The sequence below is a fragment of the Cryptomeria japonica genome, chromosome 3, assembly GCF_030272615.1.
Source record: "Cryptomeria japonica chromosome 3, Sugi_1.0, whole genome shotgun sequence".
NCBI lineage: Eukaryota > Viridiplantae > Streptophyta > Pinopsida > Cupressales > Cupressaceae > Cryptomeria > Cryptomeria japonica.
The window spans coordinates 516428213-516453753 of record NC_081407.1 but is presented as its reverse complement, the minus strand read 5'-3'; positions in this window follow the sequence as shown (position 1 = coordinate 516453753).

Here is a 25541-nt window from a genome sequence, read left to right as displayed (position 1 = left end):
AAGGTAACATTCTGAATGAGTGTTTGAAATCCTTTGACAAGGTCACTTCTAACAAAGTGCAAGATTCTGATAGATCTGAGGGAAATCCCTTGACCGGGTCACATCTAGCAATGTGTTTATGTAATCTTTAACAGGATTGGCTTTTAACCGAGCATACTCTAGAAGAGTATATTTTCTTAGTGGGTCCGAAATCCCACAGTGGTTTTTCCCTATTTGGGTTTCCACGTTAAATTTGGTGTTAAATGTGTTTTGTTGTTTCAATATTATCAGATTATGAGTTTGAATGATTTACAATCATAGTTGCATATCAAGTAAGTTCTACTGAGGTTGAATCTGATGAATATATTAGATTGTAAGTTTATCTGATTCACCCCCCCCCTCTCATCTAGCTAACACCAACACCACTTCCCTAGGCATCCACTTATTCAAAATTGGCTCCAAAGTAGCCTTATCTTCTTTCAAATCAGTCAGAATATTCAAAATTCTTTTCATGTAAATGTATACAATAGAGGCTCCAACTGAGTTAGCAAATTTCAAGATTGTGCCTCTGACCTTTTCTTCATACTTGCTTGCAAATAAGGCCTGAGCCTATTTTAACTTTTCCATCTCATCTTGTATGGTTTCAGTTGCTTGGAAACCAGAGGTCGTAGGAGAAGGGGGAAACTCGATGATAGGACTGGTGGGTGGAGGTCTTGCTGGAGAAGATGCAATCATTAGAGTGGAGGATTCACCTTTCTGGTATTGCCTTGCTAACTAATTTTGCAACTTGGCAATAATGTTGTCCCTAGTGGCTATCTCCCCTTTGGCCTCATTATAAGCCTTTAGAACTGTCTCTAGCTTTACCTAGAGATCCATCTTTTCCTTAGCTTCCCTCTCAGCTACTGCCACACTAAATTTTGTTGTTTCAAATACTGTGCTGGCATCTTCCACCACTCCAGTGTCCTGGACTCTTTTCACAATCATACCTCCTAGGTAGCTTGTTTTCCGAGGTATCCTTCATTCTTCTACTCTCATCCCTCTTTAAGGACCACATAACCAAAGCAGTATTGTCCTTTCTAAATGTCACTCCTTCTAAGGGCTTGGTTTCTTTCCTTACTGCTTCAAGTACTAAGGCATCTGCTGTGTCCCACTCAGGAAGAATTAGCACACCAACTTTGGCTACCATTTCTCTCCCCTTTTCAAGAGTAATGGTTTTGAACTCGACCATCATTTCTTTCTTTACCTCTTCCTCCACTGCAGTTGCATCTTTGAGGGGTTGATCATTCTTCTTCTTCTCACATCTTGCTTTAAATTGCTCAATGTTTTGTCTCCAAACAAACTGCATAAAGGACCCTGTTGTAACAAAATTACTATCAGACAAGAATTCCTCACTAGCTTGTTTGATAGAAGGGTCTAGCTCCTTTCCTTTGAACTCATCTGCAGTCAAGTTCATCTCAGCACTTTGTGGCTCTTTCGGCATTCCCTCTTGTGTTTCCTCATAAGTGTATGCAGTCTCCCTGAGACTTCCTAGCTGCAACAATTGCTCAGCTACTGCCTGTTCATCCCCCACATGGATTGGGGACTGGGATGGAGAGTATAAAGGCTCACCGGTTTGTATCTCTTTTCCCACCCTCTAACTTTTAGGAGAATATTGAACTTCAACCACATCCTCTATTGGTCTTTTCCCTTTTGAAGTGGAATGACCACCTCTGACTGGCACTAGCACACTGTACTTTGACCTTTTATGGATCACATATTTGCCTGGAGGGATGGCCTTGGAAAAGGCAGGCTTGGCTAAACTTAGCCTTTTCACGGTCATTTCTCATTATAACTTCCCTCTTCTCCTTTAAGGTTTGCATTAAGTCTTTAAAATAAAGAACTAAGAATTTAATTTTCTCCTCAAAGGGAGTAAAACTAGACAAAGAGTCATAACTATTATCAAATTGGTGAATGTAATCAAGGGCCCTTTTGTATGCTATCCATTTCTCTTTTCTGAATTCTTTCTCATCTAGATTGAATTCATTTCTGATCAAATCCTCAGGAAAATGAAACTGATGTGGTCTACCTTTACATACTACTCTCTTTCTGAACATGCCATTGAAGAAATCTTCAGGGTCAACAAATCTTGATACTGCAGTAGACAACCTGTATGGTTGAAAGAAATCACCAAAGTGTTTCCAGCCACCCTTGGTGATGAAAAATTGATGAGCAATGGTGATGGTTGGGAAAATGGTCCCTTTTCCCCTATTTTTTATCTCTGCCTCTTGCACACCCCCGATTTTCCTCAGGATCTCTGCAATTCCTATCTTCAATGGGACTTGATAGGGAAGCAAATATGGAGTTCCTCTGAATCCATAAACTCTAAACACTGTAGAGAGAGGGTATAAATATATATCACCCTAGTTGTGCACAATCTTGACACCTTCATCAAATTCTTTGGGCCGAAGGAACTCTAGGAGGGCCTTAGGGATCCTAGGGTTTTGTTGGCACAAGAGAATCCTAAGTCTAGATGCAAAGTATCTGTCAAGGCATCCTTTCTATCCCAAGACATAATTGTGCTCCATAATTGCACATGCATCTCTTCACCATCCTTCTCCTTAACTAGGTCCATTTCCTCGGCAAAATAATCAGCACCTTTGAACAAGAACATGTGCATAAGAAGAGAGTACCACCCAATGGGTCTATCAACCTTACCATTTTTAATCCCTATCAGCCCTGCATGGATTGTATCAGTGAGATAAGGTGCAAAATCAAAAGCTACTGCCTGAGAGGGGTTCAGAATCTGTGCTATCATTAACATATAGTGAGTTGGCATGGTTGTTTCAACATCTTCCCCAAAAATCTGACAAAGTAACCAATACATCCCTTTAGCCCTTAGAGTAAAAAGATTTAGAGAGAAGGGTTCAATGGTACTAGGGCCTACAACAGTTAACCCTCCTATTTTGACAAAAAAAATCTTTCAAAGGGCCACTCCTGAGGTGATCTCTCTGCACATTGTAGACCTCTGCAAGTGTTTCAAAATTGATAGGCTCCAAGTAATTTGATACCTCATTGATCTTAAACACCTTCCTAAACTCATCATCAATTATCTCAATTAACGCTCCCCCATTCACATTTCTCACACATTTAGTAACAGGGTCATAGTTATTTGCAATATGGGTTAATAAATCTACATCCATAAAAACCCTAGGGACTATGAGCTTTCCCACATCTAACTCCCATATACTGTTCATTGGAGAAGAGGAATGTCTTTGGCCAAATCCCGCTTTGAAGAGTCCCAAACCTGATATCCCTATCTGCAAATCCCTTAACCAGTTCCCTTTATCATACAAACTGTCTCCAATTCTTAAATGGGGGGCCTTGGGCACTAATTCTTTTATTTTGGCTGTGAGATTAGTAGACATCGTTAATTATTCTAGGAAATCATCACATATAGCTCTATCCTGATAATTTACCTTCCTTGTGAAATCTCTTCGAGGTGCCATCTTTGAATTACAACTATTTCAATTTAAACCCAAACATACATCTGAGAATTTAAACACCCAATGATCTCAATTCGAATTGTAACTGTTAAACAATGTGCAGAACTTACTTGTTGCCTGAAGAAACTCGCTCTGCACAATGGTTCCTCTACAAAAATCTTTGAAATGACATTACAATTTAGCTGATGTGAGGCTTAATATGGCAACAAAGCATTGAATTGAAGCATTAATCCACATGCCTCAGCAATCAATTCGCAATTGAATTTGAAAAAAAGCTCCAATGGACCAGAAAGAAATTCTTAGTGTCCCGACTTTTCGCTGTTTTGTGAAGATTAAAAACTTCGCATCTTTGCCATGTGAAACAATGTCGTCCATCAGATCCTCTTGAACTTGAACGTTTCTTACCTTACCTGGGCCATACTGCTTAAAAACGGGCCCCACCCTCCTTTTGCTACTTTGCGAAGGATAAACCTCGCGCATCTCTTTCATGCAAAACAGTGTTGGCCATTGGATTTTCTACCATTCGCTCAATCTTTACTCTCCATGGTGACCGCTAATCCTTTTCACTAACCGTATGAAGTCCTCATCGCTAATGGGTTTTGTTGTTTCGCGAAGTTGAAAAACCTTGCATCTTCGGGCTGCGAAACAACGCTCATCATTGGATCTCTTTCGAGATGTGCAACCTTTAACATTCTTTATCCTTTGAAGTGGGCCCTCTGCACAGAATTCACCTTCCTTATTGATTTCTGACAAATAACTCTTACGTGTCAACCATTCATTCGTTCAAGAACTCCAACGGACTCCACATCTAAACCGCCATGTGTTTTACCTAACCATGAATTTCATCACCATCACTGCTCAATAAAAGTGGGCCCTTTACAATCCTTTGGAGCCACATGTATCTGACAGATTACCTTTTTCCATATCTAGGCATCCAACTATTCTGCCACATCATCCGCCATGTAACCGCCAACTCATTTCGCCACTTCGTGAAAGGTAAATTTTGTGTTGCTTCTGGCTGCAAATCAATGCGGGCAATCCGATCAACTCCAAGTTGATCGACCTTTAAAAAATAGGACTTGTCTCTCTACCGGGCCTACCATCCTTTTGCTGCTTCACGAAGGATAAGAAACATGCTATTTTGCCAAGCGAAATAACACGAGCCATTGGATCTACTTCAAGATGTACCCTCTTTATTTTCCATGTCACCCTTACTCTGGGCCCACTGCCCTTTCGGAACTTTGCGAAATATAAACTCCTAGCATCTTTCCTTCACGAAACAATGTGGGTCATTAGATCAACCGGAAGATATCGTCCTTTAACCTTCATTCTTTAACCCACCAGTCGGGTCCGCCAATCTTTTCATTTTCTCGTGAAAGGTAAACTCTGCACATCTCTACCAAGCAAAATAGCACCAACCATCAGATCATCTTTGAGATGCGTAGTTTTTAACCAAGTGATCCACCTGCCTTTTGGGTCCGCCACTCTTTTCGTTGTTTGGTGAAAGGTAAAGTTCGGGCTATTTTCCTTTGCAAATTCACGTGCACCGTCAGATCATCCAGAACTTGCCTGGTTTTTATGAGGTCCGACAAAGAATAAAAACTTAGGAAAAGGGCACAAAATAAAACATTAATAGAGACCCGTGTAAGGAAAACGTAAAGAGGGGACCCCTTCACGATAGACTGACCCTTCCACTTAAGTGGAAAAAGTAACATAGAAATAGAACGCGGGGATTCCAAAACATAAAAAGGGTAAATTTAAAAAACCCTAAACCTTCAGACCAATAACTCAGAGGCAAGATTAAGTTTTAAGCATAATTTTGCAGAGTTTAGCAAATTATGGAACAAAATCACCCAAAAGTCAAAATAGTGATAATAGAAGCTCTGATTGGGGATGGTTGATCGCAAGATCAACACAAGAATACAAAAAACTCTGGAGAACAGACCAAAAGAAACCCACAAACAAACAAAAAAAAAACAAACCTAAATATATACAGACTAGGACCTACTGTGCATGGACTTAGGAGAAGTAATGCTTTAGGAATTGTCCATGCATTGGAAATTCCTGTACCTCACCATTCATTGTCTGCAAAAAATATGAATCTTTTCCATTCAGAACACAAACAACAGAAGGGCCCATCCATAGTGACTCAATTTTTTTGTGTTTTCCTTTATCTTTCCCTCTTGCATTCCATTGAAGAGCCATGTCACCAATTTGAAACTTCCTCAGTGTGGTTCTTTTGTCAAACAAATACTTGGATTGCAGCTGGATCTTCAAATTTCTTTTATGGGCCAAAGTCCTGATTTCCTCCACTTGCACCATTTGAATCATTCTGTCTTCCATAGGTTCTGACAACTCCATATCCTCAGCTTGTAGGAACTTGTACACAAGAAGAAGGTTGTTGACTGGCACCCTAGATTGCATGCCATAAACCAGTTCAAACAGTGATACACCAATTGCTTTCTTGACAGTAACCCTATCTGCCCATAGGGCCAATTTCAATTTCTAGTCCCAAGACCTTTTGTTCTCCTCAAGGATTTTCTTAATAATATTCAGAAGGCTCTTATTGTTGGATTCTGCTTGTCCATTACCCTGAGGATGATATGGTGAAGAATAAGACATAATTATTCCATGACTGGTGCAAAATTCAGTGAACTCCGCTGATCTAAAGCTCATGGCATTATCCATTACCAGTTTCACAGGAACACCAAATCTAGTTATGACATTATCCATCAGGAAATCAATAACAACTTTACTAGTGGCTCTTCCAGTGGGTATAGCCTCAATCCACTTAGTGAAATAATTAGTGGCCACTATGATCCACCTGTGACCTCTTCTTGATTTCTCAACTATTTCCCCAATAAAATCAATGCCCCATTGAACAAAAGGGGCTTCCATTGTAACTAGGTTGAGGGGCAAATCTCCCTCATACTTCAACTTGGAAGAAATTTTTTGGCATGGGTCACACCTCCAAACATGTTCATGGGCATCTTTGAACAAAGTAGGCCAATAGTATCCAGCCCGGACTATCTTACTAGTTGTGGTCTTGGCAGAGTAGTGACCTCCACATACTCCATCATGCATTTCAGTTAACATCCTTTTAGCTTGGGATTTGTCTAAGCACATCAACAATGCCCCATATCTATTTTTCCAGTATAGGTCACCCTGAATAAGGACATACTTTTGAGACTTCAATTTCAATGTTCTCCTCTGGTTTGGAGTCATTCCCTCTGAGCATGTTGCATCCCTTAAAAAATGTACTATCTCTGAGTACCAAGGTTGTGTCTCAATACTTGTGACCAGGATGTTCTTAATTTCAACATTATTCACTTCAACATCAAGAAGGTTTGATTCAACCGTTAGCTTAGCAAGACCTAGACCTCTTACCAATTTAGTAATCTTAATCTCTAGGTCAAACTCTTGAATTTTGGTTATCCATCTGCATCTTTTACCAGTGACCTCAGACTGAGATAAGATGTCCTTGACAGCTGCATGTGGGACGTAAGCAATTACTTGTGCATTCACAAGATATGGTCTAAATGCTTTTACAACTTTAACCAAAGCATATGCTTGCTTCTCCATGATTTCATATTTTAGTTCTGTAGCTTGTAGAGATTTACTATAAAAAGCAATAGGGTGTTCATATCCTTCATTATCCTTTTGAAGAAGAACATAAGCCAATGTATGATAAGAAGCAAAAGAAAACAATGAAAAGGGCTTACTGTAATCAAGGGATTTCAACACTGGTGCCTCCTGAATAGCCTTTTTTAATTTCACCAAAAGCCCTGGTGGCTTCTTCATCCCAGGAGAATTTAGTGTCTTTCTTAAGCAATCTAACAATAGGCTTGACTATTTCTGCAAAATTAGCAATGAACCTTCTAACAAAATTCACCTTGCCCAAGAAAGACTGGATACCCTTGACACTCTTTGGATCAGGTACATTGTTTATGGCTTCAATCCTCTCAGGGTCTATCCTAACCCCTTCCTTGGAGACAATATGCCCAAGCAACTTTCCTTTAGTGACAGCAAAATGACACATTTTTGGATTTAAAGAGACACCAAACTCCAGAGCTTTACTGAAAACCTTTTCCAAGTGCCCGCAGTGGTCATCTTCCCTTTTGGAGAAATATGTTAAATCATCTTGATACACAACCATGATAATGTTAATGAATTCCTTGAAAGCTACATCCATTGCTCTCTGGAAAGTAGCTCCAGCTTTTTTAAACCAAAAGGCATTCTTACATATACATGTGTTCCCCAAGGGGTGGTAAAGGTAGTCTTAAACTATTTGGATTCTTTCACTAACACCTGGTTGTATCCTGAGAACCCATCCATCATAGACAACAGGTCACAACCAATTACTCTTTGCAACATTGCTTCCATATTGGGAGAAGAATAATTGTATTTTAAAGAAGCAAGATTTAAATTTCTGAAATCAACACAGAGCCTTATGTCCCCATTCTTCTTTCTAACTAGGACCAAATTAGACATCCATGATGAATTCCTTATGGGCTTAATGATCCCCCCTTCCCTCAACTTGGTTAACTCTTGTTGCATTTTAATTTCCAAAAGAGGGTTAATGGGTCTTTGTTTCTATCGAAAAGGCTTAGCATCTGGAAGCAAAGGGACTTCATGCTGAAATAGATCTTGTCTATACACCTTCAGGTCTTCATAAGACCAAGCAAAAACATGCTTATACTTTTTCAATAAATTAATAAGTTTAACTCTAATGTGAGGAGACAATTTTTTTCCAATACATACCAAGTTAGGGGATGATTTTGTCCCTAAGTTCACTTCCTCCAATTCATCTAACTTGGTGGTTGACTGCTGATGCAAATGACTATCACTGTGACTAAACATACCTTCCAATTCTACTAATCCTTTGGGTATTTCATTAGTTTCCAACTGGACCATGTCATTTCCAAACACTGTTTCTCTATCTTCCACCACTTCTACCAATGCATTGCAATCAATTTTCTATCCATCATAGTCATCCGTAAACTGTATGAATCTGAGAATATCTTCATCATCTGCAAACACTTGCCAATTATACACATTATCAAGAATAGCAGGCCTAGCTTTTATCTAAATTGTAGATACACCAGTTAGTGTTACATCATTATTTTTTAACGCAATATTAGCTAAGAAATCAGCCATGATGTTCTTTGATCTCTCTATCCAGTTAATAGAGAATACACAAAAATGTTCAATCACATCCCAAATAGTATATTTATATCATTTTAAATGATCAGTCTTGGACGTATTTAGATCTAGCCTAAGAAACAACCAACTCTGAATCCCCCAATACTCTCAACAACTAGATCCCATGCTTATTTGCAACCTCAAGCCCCAATAACAAGGCTTCATATTCAGCAGTGTTATTTGTACACTGAAAAGCTAACAGAAAAGAGTATTTGAAGGTTATACCTGATGGGGACACAAAAAGAACTCCTGCTCCAGACCCTTCTTTACAACAAGCTCCATCAAAATACATGTGCCATAAACCTTGTTGCTAAGATTCCAATTCAGTCACAATAGAATCAATATTTCTTAACAGAGGTAAAATTGGTTGCATTCTAAAATTATCAAGATCTACATCAATCATGCAGTTTAACATACTAGGGTCTATTTTCTCAATTACCCTAGGGGCATGTGGTTCTCTATACAACTTAACCTGGCTTCCATTGATTGGGATTGTAGCATATGAAAGATCCAACTGGACATTTCCACCTACTGTTGCAGCCCACTGTCTAGATAATAGCATGCCATAATGAGGTTTTGTATCAGTTACTATGACATCCATCTTGTATGTTGCTTCATGAAATGCTGTTATCTTTACCTCCACATCTTTCATTGTACCTATCATAGGTACTTCTCTATTATCCATAGCATAGCACTTCCCGTAAATAGTACTTACTGATAATCCTAATTCTTTCATGACACCATATGGCATCACATTCACAGTTGCACCAGAGTCTATCATATAGTTCTTGATTAATTTGTTATTCACTAACAAAGTTACATAGAAAGGATCAACCTGTGAAGGTTCTTGGGTAATGGTTGTTCCCACATATATTTTTGGAGTTTGCAACTCATGATCCTTTTTGTCCTTCATTGTAGTTGTAGGCAAAGTTGCATTATTATCAGATATTTTGGAAAATAAAGATAGAGCAGCTTCTTTATGTTTTTTATTTTAAATAATTCTACCAATGGAACTATAACCTTCATTTGGGTCAGAGTCTGAGTCATATCAAAAGTGGAACTGTTAATTAACTCAGTATTAATTTTGGCTTTCTCTACCTTAGGCTGACTTGCCTTCTTCACTGTAGCAGTCCCTTGTAAATCACTAGTAGTATTATTACCCACACTCTTGGCTACATCTTTAAATTGATCACTCTTTGCCTGACCATCTTGAGGTAAGGCACTACTGCTAGCCGTCTTCTTGTGAGATACCTCTTTCATAAACAAGGAGCCAGGTTCACCCTGATCTCCGTCCTTTTTACTACTTCTCAAGTTGTAGTTATGATTGGCTTTGGCTATGGCATCTTTAGTAAGATTTCTTACCTCTTCATCATTGGGTCTTCTGAGATGAACCTCTTCATCTTCAATGGTTTCCATATTTAAAGTGGGATGCCAGTCAAGTGTTAGCTACCCTTGGTAACATCTACTATGATTTAGCACATCACACTCACTAGATTCACTCTGTCAAGACTCATCATCACTGTCAATAACAGTTTCAAACATGTTAATATCAGGCTCACCCTCTTTTCTCATGGATTCTTCAAGGGCTTGAGCTACAATGCACTGATGAGGAGAATGTGGTCCATCACAAGCCATGAACCAAGGAGTATTTTCCATATTATGAACATTTCCTCCTTTCAAAGGATCTGGGGTATCTTGGCTTTGAGTATTTTTTGGCTTATCATTTTGACGTTTTCCATCCTTCCAAGTAGTATTGTAAGGCATGTCATGTAATATAGGAGGCCTATCTTGCCAATTGTAATGAGGCTTATCATTTTTACTTACCTTAGCAGTAAGATCTTTCATGGCAGTCATCGACTTCTCTATTTGTCATCCTCCTTGGCAACTTTATTTGGCTGTTGTTTTGATTCTTGCAACAACCTTCCATCAGTCCTTCTTCCTACCTTTCTAGATGCTTTCCTATTACTCTCCACATTAATGGAAATCCTAAAGGCATCCCTTAGATTATACGGGTTCTTATCCCTCAGACTATAGGCCATTTTAGAATCAAAAGCATTATAATAAGTGTTCAGACACATATTATCATCTAATCTCATTACTTGATAGAGCCTATGCATTGCTTTCTGAAATCTAGCATTGAAATCTATGATAATTTCATTATCATACTTCCTAATGTTATTGAACTCATTGAGCATGAAGCTTACATTTATTTTATCGCCATATTTTTCTTGGAAACAATTCTTAAAATCCTCCCAAGAACCAATGCTATTCATAGGCAAACCTCTATACCAATCCCTTGCATCATCTATCAAGGACTGTACGAATAGTTTCATGATGACATCTTCATCTACAATTTCATAATCATTTATTAAATCACCAAAATATTTTAGATGCTCTTCTGCACTGATTACATTATTGCCAGCAAACTTGTGAAGCCTATCTCTCAATTCAGTAGGAACATGGTTAGGATACCCTGGGATTCCTTCAAAGAAAAGTTGTCTATATAATTCCAAGTTAATGGATCTTCTCTAGAACTGATTAGCAGTAGGGTTATTACCCATATTCATTCTCACATTGGGACAATGAGTCAGGGGGATTTGGTTACCTTTATTAGTAATAGGAACATGATTAACTGGAACAATACTTACAGGTAAAGTTGACTGAATCTTTACTGGAGGGAGTGGGGCTTGCTGAGGTAAATGTTTACTTAAGTTTGTTGAAGGAAAAATTATAGGAGGAACCTTTAGATAATTAATTTCCATTTAACCTCTTGATTGGTTTCTTCTAATCCAGCTTTCTCCAATTCTCTTTGTAGGTCCTCTTTCTCTTTTCTCATCCTATCTATTTCTCTCTCATGTGCAGACAACATATGAGAAACTTCTACTGTAGTCTTAGACCCAAACCCATCTTCCACACATTTCTATTTTCCTTTGTCAATATTATTCCTAACATGTTGTGGGTCACTAAGGACCCCCCTACTTGGTTGTACAACAAATTTGTGTGCAGGGTTGATCTTGACAGTCAGATTTTGTTTGATAACTGGACCTTCGTCCTCACTCTTAGGTTCTTCTTGGGTGAATAGTTCAAGTTCAGCAATCTGTCTCAAAATCCTATCCCTCTCAATCAATTTAGCTTTAACTTTCTTTTCTTTATTGCTTCCTTTTGTGTCCTTAGGGAGATCAAATGATGAAGTCTTCTGTTGAGAGCCTCAATTTCTTGGGATACCTTATCTTCATCAGGGTACATTTCTTCATAATCTGACACATTGATTTGGTCAATATCAATTAAACTAATATTCCCATCTATAGTTCTTGGTACAGAGTCCATCTTCATATTAGAGCTATTCCTATCCTTCCCAGAGATACTAGTATGAGAAATCTTCTAATTCAAAACTTGGGCATCCTCATTATTACCAAACAAACACGAATGGAAACCCAAAATGTCCTGCTTAGATTCACGGGAAGAAGAATTTGAATTTTCATATATGGGTCTATCAGATGACTTACCCATATGAATGCTCTTTTATGCCCAAGCAGCACTAGATGTCTCATGTGCAATTGATTTTTTCTGGCCTCTCCGTGCCTGTTCAGGTAATCCCTCTTGCAACGTCTCTTGAGGATGTTTCCTCATGAATGACCTAGTGTTCCTTCCTCTCTGCATTATACTTGTTTTTCTTAAAAGAGTTATGCTTATTCAAGAGCAGACTGGTTATACTTGTATCAGAGTCGCCACCCAAAAATTATGGGAGAATAAGAAAACAATCTTTGACAAATCACTTGTAGAGGATTCGATAACAAGAAGATTTCCAGAGAAAGAGAAATAACACAGATGAGGGATAACATGGCCTACTACAAAGACGAAACACACATAAATTCGAACAAAATCTCAAAGCTAATGGAATAACCAATCCATAGTGTAGATTCACACTATGAATCTCCCCAGCAGAGTTGCCACTTTTGTTGTTCTCAAATTCAGATTCCCTCCTATTCCCCCCTGTAAGAAAATTTGATAACTCTATTTGCATATGAAGAAGACACCAAGAAAATAGAAATCCAGAATAACATATAATAAGGTTTCAATAAAACCTTTTACACTTTGAACTTATCCAAAGCTCAGGTGGGTATTCCTTTTGTGAATACTTTCACACTTTTAAATTGAGATCCATAGTAAACCAATGCTAAAAACCTATGAACTTCATCACCTCAATAAAAATGAAACATTAAAGAAAACTTATGCTCATTTTCAGTATTTGATCCCAAGAAAGATGGAAAGAATCCCATAACTGATATCAGTGCCTTATCCAGGCTACAAAGTCACCTAAATCAAGCAAGAGTTCCAAAACTAAACCTTACCATACATTTCATCACTTTGGCTTTCATGAACCCTATACATGCCTGACATATATATAAGTTCTTTCCCTTTAAACTAAAACCGTTTATCAAATTCAAATCAGCAAACAAATTGATCTACTTACAGAAATATTTCATGTATATTTAATTCCTCTCCTGAAGAGAAAAGCCAGAAATATATCTATAAGATTGCCTTACAATCCATGCTCACTCGAATAACCCTAAATTATTCAAATGAAACCAGCAAACTAATGAATGCACACTAGAAGACAACAAAGATTTAGGCCTGAAAAAACTTTGATCTGTATATTCATATTCATGTTTGAAAATTTTACATAACTCAAGCTAATTTCTGAGAGAACCAGAAAACCCTAGATATATTCCAACAAAGTATCTTTAAAAATTCTTGAGATCCCTTTTCCAAATGTCGTGGTATCCATTTATAACAATATGGTTGCAAACAAGTTTCAGACTTTCTGAGGAAAAGTTTGTTACAACCATGATTCTCGCTGAAAAGAAGAGAAAAAACAATCACTTCATTCCTAACGGTGTTTTAGTTTGTTATTTCGTTGCAACATCTTCTAACTGTTCCTGGACCTCCTCTTCTTGCACTGCATGCTTGTTTTTCCACTCTTGGAACACGTCATCACTTGGCCAGGAGAAGCTAACAATCTTCTTTTTCATCTTATTTAACCTTTTCCATGTGATTCTCAATTGCCTAACCTCTGTCTCCAAAAAACCATAATGTGACTTCACTTTCTCAATTTCTTCAATTGTCTTAATAAATAAAGACATGTCATTTGTATTAATGACCTCATTTACCCGTTGAGACAAGTTATACCCCAACTCATCTAGCCATGTCTTTTCCTCTTTTAGCTGACTTGGACCAACAAAACCCCCGGGAAACAACTCATACTTATGATCAGAATATTCTTTTCTATATAAGTAGGCTTTTCTCTTCACACCTTCCCTTTCTTTTGCTAATCCAATCATCCCTTTTACTAACTGACAACTGGATTTGATATTGGCATCAACCTCTGCCTCTTCATGAGAACTCCACTTCCCTAGGCATCCACTTATTCAAAATTGGCTCCAGAGTAGCCTTATCTTCTTTCAAATCAGTCAGAATATTCAAAATTCTTTTCATGTAAATGTATACAATAGAGGCTCCAACTGAGTCAACAAATTTCAAGATTGTGCCTCTGACCTTTTCTTCATATTTGCTTGCAAATAAGGCCTGAGCCTATTTTAACTTTTCCATCTCATCTTGTATGGTTTCAGTTGCCTAGAAACCAGAGGTCATAGAATAAGGGGGAAACTCAATGATAGGACTAGTGGGTGGAGGTCTTGCTGGAGAAGATGCAATCACTAGAGTAGAGGACTCACCTTTCTGGTATTGCCCTGCTAACTAATTTTGCAACTTGGCAATAATGTTGTCCCTAGTGGCTATCTCCCCTTTGGCCTCATTATAAGCCTTTAGAATTGTCTCTAGCTTTACCTGGAGATCCATCTTTTCCTTAGCTTCCCTCTCGGCTACTGCCACATTGAATTTTGTTGTTTCTAATACTGTCCTGGTAGCTTCCACCACTCCAATGTCCTGGACTCTTTTCACAATCATACCTCCTAGGTAGCTGGATTCTGAGGTATCCTTCTTTCTTCTACTCTCATCCCTCTTTAAGGACCACATAACCAAAGAAGTATTGTCCTTGTTGAATGCCACTCATTCTAGGGGCTTGGTTTCTTTCCTTACTACTTTAAGCACTAAGGCATCTGCTATGTCCCACTCAGGAAGAATTAGCACACCAACTTTGGCTACCATTTCTCTCCCCTTTTCATGAGTAATGGTTTTGAACTTTGCCATCATTTATTGCTTTATGTCTTCCTCCACTACAGTTGCATCTTTGTGGGGTTGATCATTCTTTTTCTTCTCACATCTTTCTTTAGATTGCTCAATGTTTTGTCTCCAAAGAAATTGCATAAAGGACCCTGTTGTAAAAAAAATACTATCAGCCAGGAATTCCTCACTGGCTTGTTTCATAGAAGGGTCTAGCTCCTTTCCTTTGAACTCATCTGCAGTCAAGTTCATCTCAGCACTCGGTGGCTCTTGAAGAATTCCCTCTTGTGTTTCCTCATAAGTGTATGGAGTCTCCTCGAGACTTCCTAGCTGCAATAATTGCTCAGCCGCTACCTGTTCATCCCCCACATGGATTGGGGATTGGGATGGAGAGTATAAAGGCTCACCAGTTTGTATCTTTTTTCCCACCCTCTGCCTTTTAGGAGAATCTTGAACTTCAACCACATCCTTTATTAGTCTTTTCCCTTTTGAAGTGGAATGCTCACCTTTGACTGGCACTAGCACACTGTACTTTGACCTTTTATGGATCACATATTCACCTAGAGGGATGGCCTTGGAAATGGCAGGCTTTGCTAAAACCAACTTAGCCTTTTCAGGTTCATTTCTCATTATAACTTCCCTCTTCTCCTTTAAGGTTTTCATTAAGTCTTCAAAGTAAAGAACCAAGAATTTAATTTTCTCCTCCAAGGGAGTAAAACTAGACAAAGAGTCATAACTATTATCAAATTGGTGAATGTAATCAAGGGCCCTTTTGTATGCTATCCATTTCTCTTTTCTGAATTCTTTCTCATCTAGATTGAATTCATTTCTGATCAGATCCTCAGGAAAATGAAACTGATGTGGTCTACCTTTACATACTACTCTCTTTCTGAACATGCCATTGAAGAAATCTTCAGGGTCAACAAATCTTGATACTGCAGTAGACAACCTATATGGTTGAAAGAAATCACCAAAGTGTTTCCAGCCACCCTTGGTGATGAAAAATTGATGAGCAATGGTGATGGTTGGGAAAATGGTCCCTTTTCCCCTATTTTTTATCTCTACCTCTTGCACACCCCCGATTTTCCTCAGGATCTCTGCAATTCCTATCTTCAATGGGACTTGATAGGGAAGCAAATATGGAGTTCCTCTAAATCCATAAACTCTAAACACTGTAGAGAGAGGGTATAAATATATATCACCCTAGTTGTGCACAATCTTGATACCTTCATCAAATTCTTTATGCCTAAGGAACTCTAGGAGGGCCTTAGGGATCCTAGGGTTTTGTTGGCACAAGAGAATCCTAAGTCTAGATGCAAAGCATCTATCAAGGCATCCTTTCTATCCCAAGACATAATTGTGCTCCATAATTGCACAATAATCTCTTCACCATCCTTCTCCTTAACTAGGTCCATTTCCTCGGCAAAATAATCAGCACCATTGAACAAGAACATATATATAAGAAGAGAGTACCACCCAAAAGGTCTATCTAACTTACCATTTTTAATCCCTATCAGCCCGACATGGATTGCATCAGTGAGATAAGTTGCAAAATCAAAAGTTACTGCCAGAGAGGGGTTCAGAATTTGTGCTATTATTAACATATAGTGAGTTGGCATGGTTGTTTCAGCATCTTCCCCAAAAATCTGACAAAGTGACCAATACATCCCTTTAGCCCTCAGAGTAAACAAATTTAGAGAGAAGGGTTCCATGGTACTAGGGCCTACACTAGTTAACCCTCCTATTTTGACAAAAAAAAATTCAAAGGGACACTCTTGAGTTGATCTCTCTGCATATTGTAGACCTATGCAAGTGTTTCAAAATTGATAGGCTCCTAGTAATTTGATACCTCACTGAGCTTAAACACCTTCCTAAACTCATTGTCATTTATCTCAATTAATGCTCCCCCATTCACATTTCTCACACATTTAGCAACAGGGTCATAGTTATTTGCAATCTGGGTTAATAAATCTACATCCATAAAAAACCCCACGGACTATGAGCTTTCCCACATCTTACTCCCATATACTATTCATTGGAGTAGGGGAATGTCTTTGGCAAAATTCTACTTTGAAGAGTCCCAAACCTGATATCCCTATCTACAAATCTCTTGACCAGTTCCCTTTATCATAGAAATTGTCTCCAATTCTTAAACAGGGGGCCTTGGGCACTAATTCTTTTATTTTGGCTATGACATTAGTGGACATGGTTAATTGTTCTAGGAAATCATCACATATAGCTCTATCCTGATAATTTACCTTCCCTATGAAATCTCTTCAAGGTGCCATCTTTGAATTACAACTATTTCAATTTAAACTCAAATAGACCTCTGAGAATTTAAGTACCCAATGATCTCAATTCAAACTGTAATTGTTAAACAATGTGCAGAACTTACTTGTTACCTGAAGAAACTCGCTCTATGCAATGGTTCCTCTGCAAAACTCTTTGAAATGACATTACAATTTAGTTGATGTGAGGCTTAATACAGAAACAAAGCATTGAATTGAAGCATTAATCCGCATGCTTCGGCAATCAATTTGCAATTGAATTTGAAAAAAAAGCTCCAACGGACCAGAAAGAAATTCTCAGTGTCCCGGCTTTTCGCTGTTTTGCGAAGATTAAAAACCTCACATCTCTACCAAGCGAAATAGCGCCAACTGTCAGATCATCTTTGAGATGGACTTTTTTTAACCAAGGGATCCGCCTGCCTTTCAGGCTTGCCACTCTTTTCGTTGTTTCATGAAAGGTAAAGTTCGGGCTATTTTCCTTTGCAAATCCACGCACACCGTTGGATCATCTAGAACTTGGATGGTTTTTACGAGGTCCGACAAAGAACTAAAAACTTAGGAAAAGGGTGCAAAATAAAACATTAATAGAGACCCGCCTAAGGCAAAATGTAAAGGGGGGACCCCTTCACGACGAACCGACCCTTCCACTTAAGTATAAAAAGTAACATAGAAATAGAACGCAAGGATTCCAAAACATAAAAAGGGTAAATTCCAAAAACCCTAAACCTTTAGACCAATTACTCAGAGGCAAGATGAAGTGCTAAGCATAATTTTGCAGAGTTTAGCAGATTATGGAACAAAATCACCCAAAAGTCAAAACAGTGATAACATAATTGTGTTAACTATGTGGTTGTTTTGTGAGTTTAGATAGTGCAGTGTCAGTACCATCTACCCTTAAGTAAGATGAAAGTTTTTAATGTATTATTTCATGAGTATTGTATTATTTATTAAGATTAGTTGTTCTGAATACATGATAATGCAGAAAGTGATCTTAGAAACCTTTGGATTTGGGATTTAAAATGAACCTAGTCTCCAAGGCAATCATGTTGTTAATTCTTATATGATATCGTTTCTATGTTTATATCATCTATTTATGTTTAAGAATTATGTTATGCAATGGTTAGTTTAGATTTTATTCTTATGCCTTATTAAGTGTTATAATTATCTTGTAGTGATGTTAAGAGACCTTAGAGGACATAGGTGTTCTTGTTTTTAGTTGTTTCCACTTGTTCTTGGATAAGTTGTTCTCATGTTAAATATTATGTTATTCATTATTATAGTTTAATGAGTTAATGTATCTCTTTAGAAAAAAATATGTTTGCCTCTCTAGGTTAGTTAGTTAGATGTGTTGTCCTCTGGCCTTAGCAAGCGCTACACATGATTTAATGTAGTCTACGGGGAGGATTTAATTTAGTCGATAGGATATATTATGTGGGGTTTTTATTCAACCCTATCTCATGCTGACAATTTGTCTTCAATCTAGTAAACTGCCTTAAAAACAAGTTCGTAAATTTGGCTTTTAGCCAGAAAAAAGTTTCATGTCAACAAACAAATTTCCACTTACTTCTAATCAACTGTAATATTGCACAAGTTTACCGCTCATGATCAAACAAGAGGAAATGGGATCTCCAAATCAAATTGGATTTCTACTTGGAAATCAAGGATGAAATTTGATCTCTAAATAAAATCAAATTTCTAATCCATGATCAAGTCAAATTTTAACTCACAATGAATATTTTCATTTAAAAGGCTACAAATTTTTTGGAATCGAACATCTCTAAAACCTTGATATTTTTCTATGAGTATATTTTTGACCAAAGCTTTTTGTATTAGCATAATTGGCATCAATATCGATATTAGCATAGCCTTGGGTCAAATCTGGGTAAGGATGCCCAATACTATCATTAAATTTTTCTAGTCTTTGGTTTATTTCTTTTGCAATTTTACAGCATAAGCTTACGAGGTAGAACCCTATAGATCCATGAAATTTTTGATTGATAGAAAAAGGGTTTTAAGAGGATTAAAAAAAAAGGTAGAATGTCTCTGGAGGACACAAAAATTCTATAGATGGTAGGCTTTTTTCTGGTAGGGGAGACCTACTAAGAAGGATCAATGATGCTAAATCAAACAAAACCCAATTGAAGCAACATCTAGGAGATAGAAGGCTTTTGCCTAGTAGGGGAGCCCTGCTAAGAAGGATCAATGATGTTGAATCAAAAGATTGACTAAGAATATCTTATTTCCCTTACACATCATATTCACACAATAACTAGGAATTTGCTTTTTTAAATATCTGAAGCATTTTATGTTTGTAAGTATCCGAAGCATTTGGGTGTTTTTTGTATGTTATTTATACTATTTGTTCCTTTAAAAGGATAAAATCAAGACAAAAGATCCACCAAAGTGTAAGTTGTGGTTTACAATATTGGTTCTTTGAATGTGTAGTCCATAAATATTTTCATCAAGAATTTTTTTTGTGGGGTACTTGATTTAATGTTTTAAAAACAATTTTTTTTGGGTTGGCTTAATATTTTGGAAAATATGTTATAGTTGTGTTTGATATACCCACATTAAAAAGAGTATATTTAATCTCTTTCTAGATATAATTCTAGGCTCCCATAATGGGGCCCCAGTCTAGAAATTAATAGTGAAAAGGTCTCTTAAAAGATTACAGAATGCCTACAAAGCAACTCTGGAATTAGTGTAGTAGGTAAAAGAGAATCAAAGACACAAACTAACATCAAAAGAACTAAAACCTTCACGAACAAACAACTTAAGATATTGGGGTATGAGATACCCCCAATGATCAATAAACCAGGAGCCTCCCTCTAGTGCTTATAAGCCCTATTGTAAACATGATGCAGCCATAAGTGGTAAAACCCTCAAAGAGAATCAACCGGCTTATGCATCAAGAGTAACACAATGAAAGCAACAAGAAAACATAACAAGATTGCATAAACAGATCATATTATTGCTTTAGAACTTCCGACAACCATCCTGTTATCATCATATAATCATCAAAGAACATCTGGTAGTTAATTGGTTACATGCAAGCTATTAGCCAGATACAATCCAACCAGGACTCTGAGAATCAATCAGATCACAAAATGGGAATCTCAATCTTTATTCTCAATTCTACTTCCTCTGCCCCTACAAATGATTGCATAATATCATATTTATACCCACCAGAACATATCCAGGTCGACCTCGTAAGATTACATTTACCAATGCAAGAAAATGAAATGTGTAACTAGGTCAGCCCTAAGAATTAAAGAAATCTTTCCAAAAAATGACAACCAAGAGGTATGATTTAGTAGGAAGGTTGGCCACATGCCAAAAAATATCGGAAAAGACCCAAGATAGATCCATATGCCAAGAATCACACCGACAATGAAAGAAAACCAACCGGTAAGCACAAGAACTGTCCCGAAACCCAAAAATAGTCAACCGAAAGTGATGACTGACCGGAAAAGAACCCAAATGAACTAAAAATATGGAATTAAGCACATAAACCAGCCTGGAAACTGAAAATAAGATCTTCCATGAAAAGATAGTAACTTTCGGTACCAACCTGTAAGAACACAAAAAACTTCATAATGAACTAGACAAGAACGAAACTGAAAGGAAATAGTTTTGGTTGATGCAAGATTGCTCATCAACTGGGAATGCTCCTACATCAGACTGTTATTTAGATGAGAGGGGGGGGGGTGAATCAGATAAACTCACAATCAAATAAATTCATCAGATTCAACCTCGATAGAACTTACTTGGTATGAACCTATGACTCTAAATCATTCAAACTCATAAACTGATAAACTTGAAACAACAAAACACATTTAACACCAGATTTACCATGGAAACCCAAATAGGGAAAAACCACTATGGGATTTTGGACCCACTAAGAAAATATACTCTTCTAGAGTATGCCCGGTTAAAAGCCAATCCTGTTAAAGATTACATAAACACATTGCTAGATGTGACCCGGTCAAGGGATTTCCCTTAGATCTATCAGAATCTTGCACTTTGTTAGAAGTGACCTTGTCAAAGGATTTCAAACACTCATTCAAAATTTTACCTTGCTAGAGGATTTACAAATAAGACTATTAGGTCCACTCGGTGAAGAGATTTCCTCTCACTTACAAAATAAATAACAATAATAAAATATATCTGTAACTTCACATCTGAAATGCTAAAGCAGACTCTATGTGCTCAAGATAATCTTATCATAAGACTTATCTTCCTCCTTGCTGGGCTTCTCAATCTACTTTTCAATCAAATCTCCAATCTTCTGTGCTTGATAATCACCTCCGCAGTATCACTGCTCTACTATTTGCCCACATCCTTTGTTCATCAACTTTTCCTTATTTATAAGCAATTCCAAACCACTTAATCTCCTTAATCACATTTACCATGATTAATGTTAGCCATCAGATCTTCAAACTTGACTAGGTTCATTAAATCCTTTGAACTGAAAAATTGTTTTATCTTGACTTGGAACTTGCATACCATCCTTGGTACTTGTGCTAGGTTATGACCATTCAATCTGCACTGTAGATCCAACTCTTGAATTTTTATTATCGTTGATCCTTAACAAACTTCTTGCATGACATTCCAATCTCCTATAAATCTCCAACTCATTGGCATCCTTCATTTAATAATGTATTTATTCATCTAATGCATTATGTTACTGCTCGGTTGATACTCAATAAATACTGAACTTTACTCGGTAGACATTCTTTCTACTTTAACCAACACTGATAACCTTGGTGTTTACCGACTAGCTCCTTGCTTGGTAAAATAGAACAATATCAAACCTTTACTCATCTTGATGCATGAAATATTTTCTCCTTCATATTCAGTCTTCGAATACACATATATATAGGATATCAAAACAATCAAAATGACATAATCTCATCACTATCTAACTCAGTAACAGTTGCCCATTGAATAACTTATTACTCCCCTTCATTTTCACATTCTTTTTGTGTCACTTACCGACATATTTATACTCATCAAAACATACTTTTTAAGATATGGCAACATCATACTGAATCAGAAAATCAATTGCTTGACATCAATGACAAAATAATATTATTAAGACAATAATCATCCTTTATCAATTATATCAACAATCTCCAACAACCTTCTCAATATCATCATACCAACAAGCTTAATGTAATGCCAACAATCTCCCCCTTTGGCATTGATGGCAATACCAACTTGATTTATTCCAATTGATTCTGACTGTTGTTCTTCTTCTCCTATTATCCTTGAGCTGTAAACTTCTCCTATGATCTTCTCCCTTTTCATTAGTCTTCTCCCCCTTTGACAACAATGCCAAAAGTAAAACTAATTCATGATTACTTCCCCTTTTGAAGTAATATCCTTGCTTGTTAAAACATATACAAATGTATCATCTTAGTCTCGGTCAGGGCATCTTGACTTCATTCACTATTTCCTGCACAACTTTAGGTGACCTTCTAAAGTGTGTAAATCAACATCAACTCGCAAATAGTATTCTGTAGAGCCATATAATTGATGCTTTCACCGAACTCTGTCAGTGAGTACTAGATAGGGGTAGGACCCCTAACTTACTTTTGAGATACTCAAAAGTGTCCCTTGGTTGTGGCTTTGTGAAGATGTCTGCTATTTGTTCCTTTGTGCTAACATACTCTAGCACAACTTTCTTTTCTTCAACTTCTTCTCTTAGATAATGATACTTTATAGAGATATTCTTTATCTTAGAGTGCATTACCGGATTCTTTGAAATGTTAATAGCACTTGTATTATCACAAAATATAGTTACCGGCTCGGTAACTGTCTCATTCATACCTTCCAACAGTTGTTTGATCCATGCTATATTGGTATAATTCAATGCTGCAATGACATATTCAGCTTCAATTGTTGACTATGAAATGCATCCTTGTTTCTTGCTAAGCCAACTCACTAGTCTTTCTCCCAAAAAGAAAGCTCCACTTCTTGTGCTTTTCCTGTCATCAATATTTTCTACCCAATCAGCATTAGTATAGACTTTTAAGTCAAAATCATTCCTCTTTTCATATAGTAAATCATAATCTTCAGTGCCTCTCAAGTATCTAAAAATTCTCTTGATTGTTGTCATATGGGTTTCTTTGGGATTTGCATAAAATCTTACAGCTATACCTACTACATGTGCTATATCAAGCCTGCTATGAACTACATATTGCAACTTTCCAATCATAGATCGGTAAAGTGTCTCATCAACAGATGCAGATTCATCATTCTTTGATAGTTTACAATTAGTAGTCATAGGAGTACTTACAGGTTTAGAATCCTCAATTCCAAATTTCTTCAAGATTTCCTTTATATACTTGGATTGAGTAATGAAAATCCCATTTTCCATTTGCAGTATCTTTAAACCTATAAAATACTTTATTTCACTGATTAATGACATCTCAAATTCTTTGCACATTTCATTTCCAAAGTTCTTGCATAAAGAATCATTACCACAAAAAATAATACCATCAACAAATATGGCTGAAATCAATATTCCATTATCCTCATCATTCTTCATATACATGTTGTTTTCACTAGTCCTCATAAATCCAATCTTGATTAATTAAGAGTGCAACCTTTCATACCATGCTCTGGGTGCTTGCTTTAGGTCATATAAAGCTTTGTTCAACTTACATACTTGATTTTTATTCTTCTCTTCAATAAATCCTTCAGGCCATTCAATATAGACTTCTTCTCCTAGTACACCATTCAAAAATGCAGATTTAACATCCATTTGATATACTTTGAAATTTTTGTAAGCAACATATGCCAACAATGTTCTCACTCCTTCAAGTCTTGCCACAGGTGCAAAAGTCTCACCATAGTCTATTCCTTCTTCTTGAGCATAACCTTTGCAAACTAGTCTTGCCTTATTCCGAATGACCTCACCTTTTTCATTTAGCTTATTTCTGAAAATCCACTTTGTACCGATTACATTTTTCTCTTTTAGTCTTGGGACCAGTGTCCATGTTTCATTTTTCTTGATTTGTTCAATCTCTTCTATCACAGCATTCACCCAATATTCATTGCTTAATGCCTCTTTTACTATCCTCGGTTCAAACTCGGATATCAGACATGTGTTCTGTCTCAGTTTGTTCCTTGTCATCACTAGATCATCCTTATCTCCTATAATCTGACTTGATTCATGATTTCTTCTGACATATTTTGCTAATATAGGCTCGGTAGGCTCTGTATGATCTTCTTCATCACTCGGTAACTAAGTATTTTCTTCATCGGCTTTCTCGGTTAGACTTCTCGGTTGTACATATACAAGATCTTCATAATCTTCTGGTTCTTTGGAGTTTCCTTCATCATTCCTTTCTGCGAATTCATCAATTTTCACATTTGCACTTTCCTCTATTTTGTTAGATGATTTGATCAGACATTTAAATTCTTTACTCCTAGAGGAATAACCAAGAAATGTTCCTTCCTCGCTTTTCTGATCAAATTTTCCATTTCTGTCATCTTTGTGAACATAACATCTACTTCCAAATATTTTAAAATAACTTACATTTGGTTTCTTGTCATACTAGATTTCATACGATGTCTTCATAGTTCCTTTCTTCAGTTGTACTCAATTTAGGGTGTAAACTGCAGTGCTTATTGCTTCTCTCTAAAATATTTAAGGTACTCTCTTTTCTATCATCAAGGTTCTGGCACAATCTACAATTGATCTATTTCTTCTTTTAGCTATCCCATTTTGTTGTGGTGTTCTCGATGTAGACACTTGTCTCTTTATACCATGATCATTGCAAAATAAGTTAAATTCATCTGAAATGAACTTTCCTCCTCTATCAGATCTTAGACATTTCAACTGTCTTCCTATTTCATTTTCAACTCTTTCCTTATACCATTTGAACATTTGAAAGGCTTCTGATTTCTCTTTTAAAAACATAACTGACATCATCCTTGAGTAATCATCCATAAATAATATGAAGTGTTTATCACCATAATAAGTTTGAACTTTCATAGGACCACAAAGATCAGTGTGTACAAGATCTAAAATTCCTTTAGAAGTGTAAGACTTACTTGTAAAGCTTGATTTTGTCATCTTACCCATCTGGCATCCTCGACATATTGCATTCTCAGGTTTTTCCAAGCTCGGTAGACCTCTTACTCGGTGCTTCTTACTTATTTTGATCAGGTTATCAAAATTTACATGACAAAACCTTTTATGCCATAACCAGGTGTCTTCTATTTTTTCATACAGACAATTGTTCCGAGTTGAGTCAAGATGAAATGTATTACCTCTTGTTTGAGTCCCAGTAGCAGCCAACTTTCCATGTTTGTCATGAACTTTGACAATTCCTTTCTGAAATTCTATTCGGTATCCTGTATTGTTTAGCTGTGCTACATTCAACAAATTGTATTT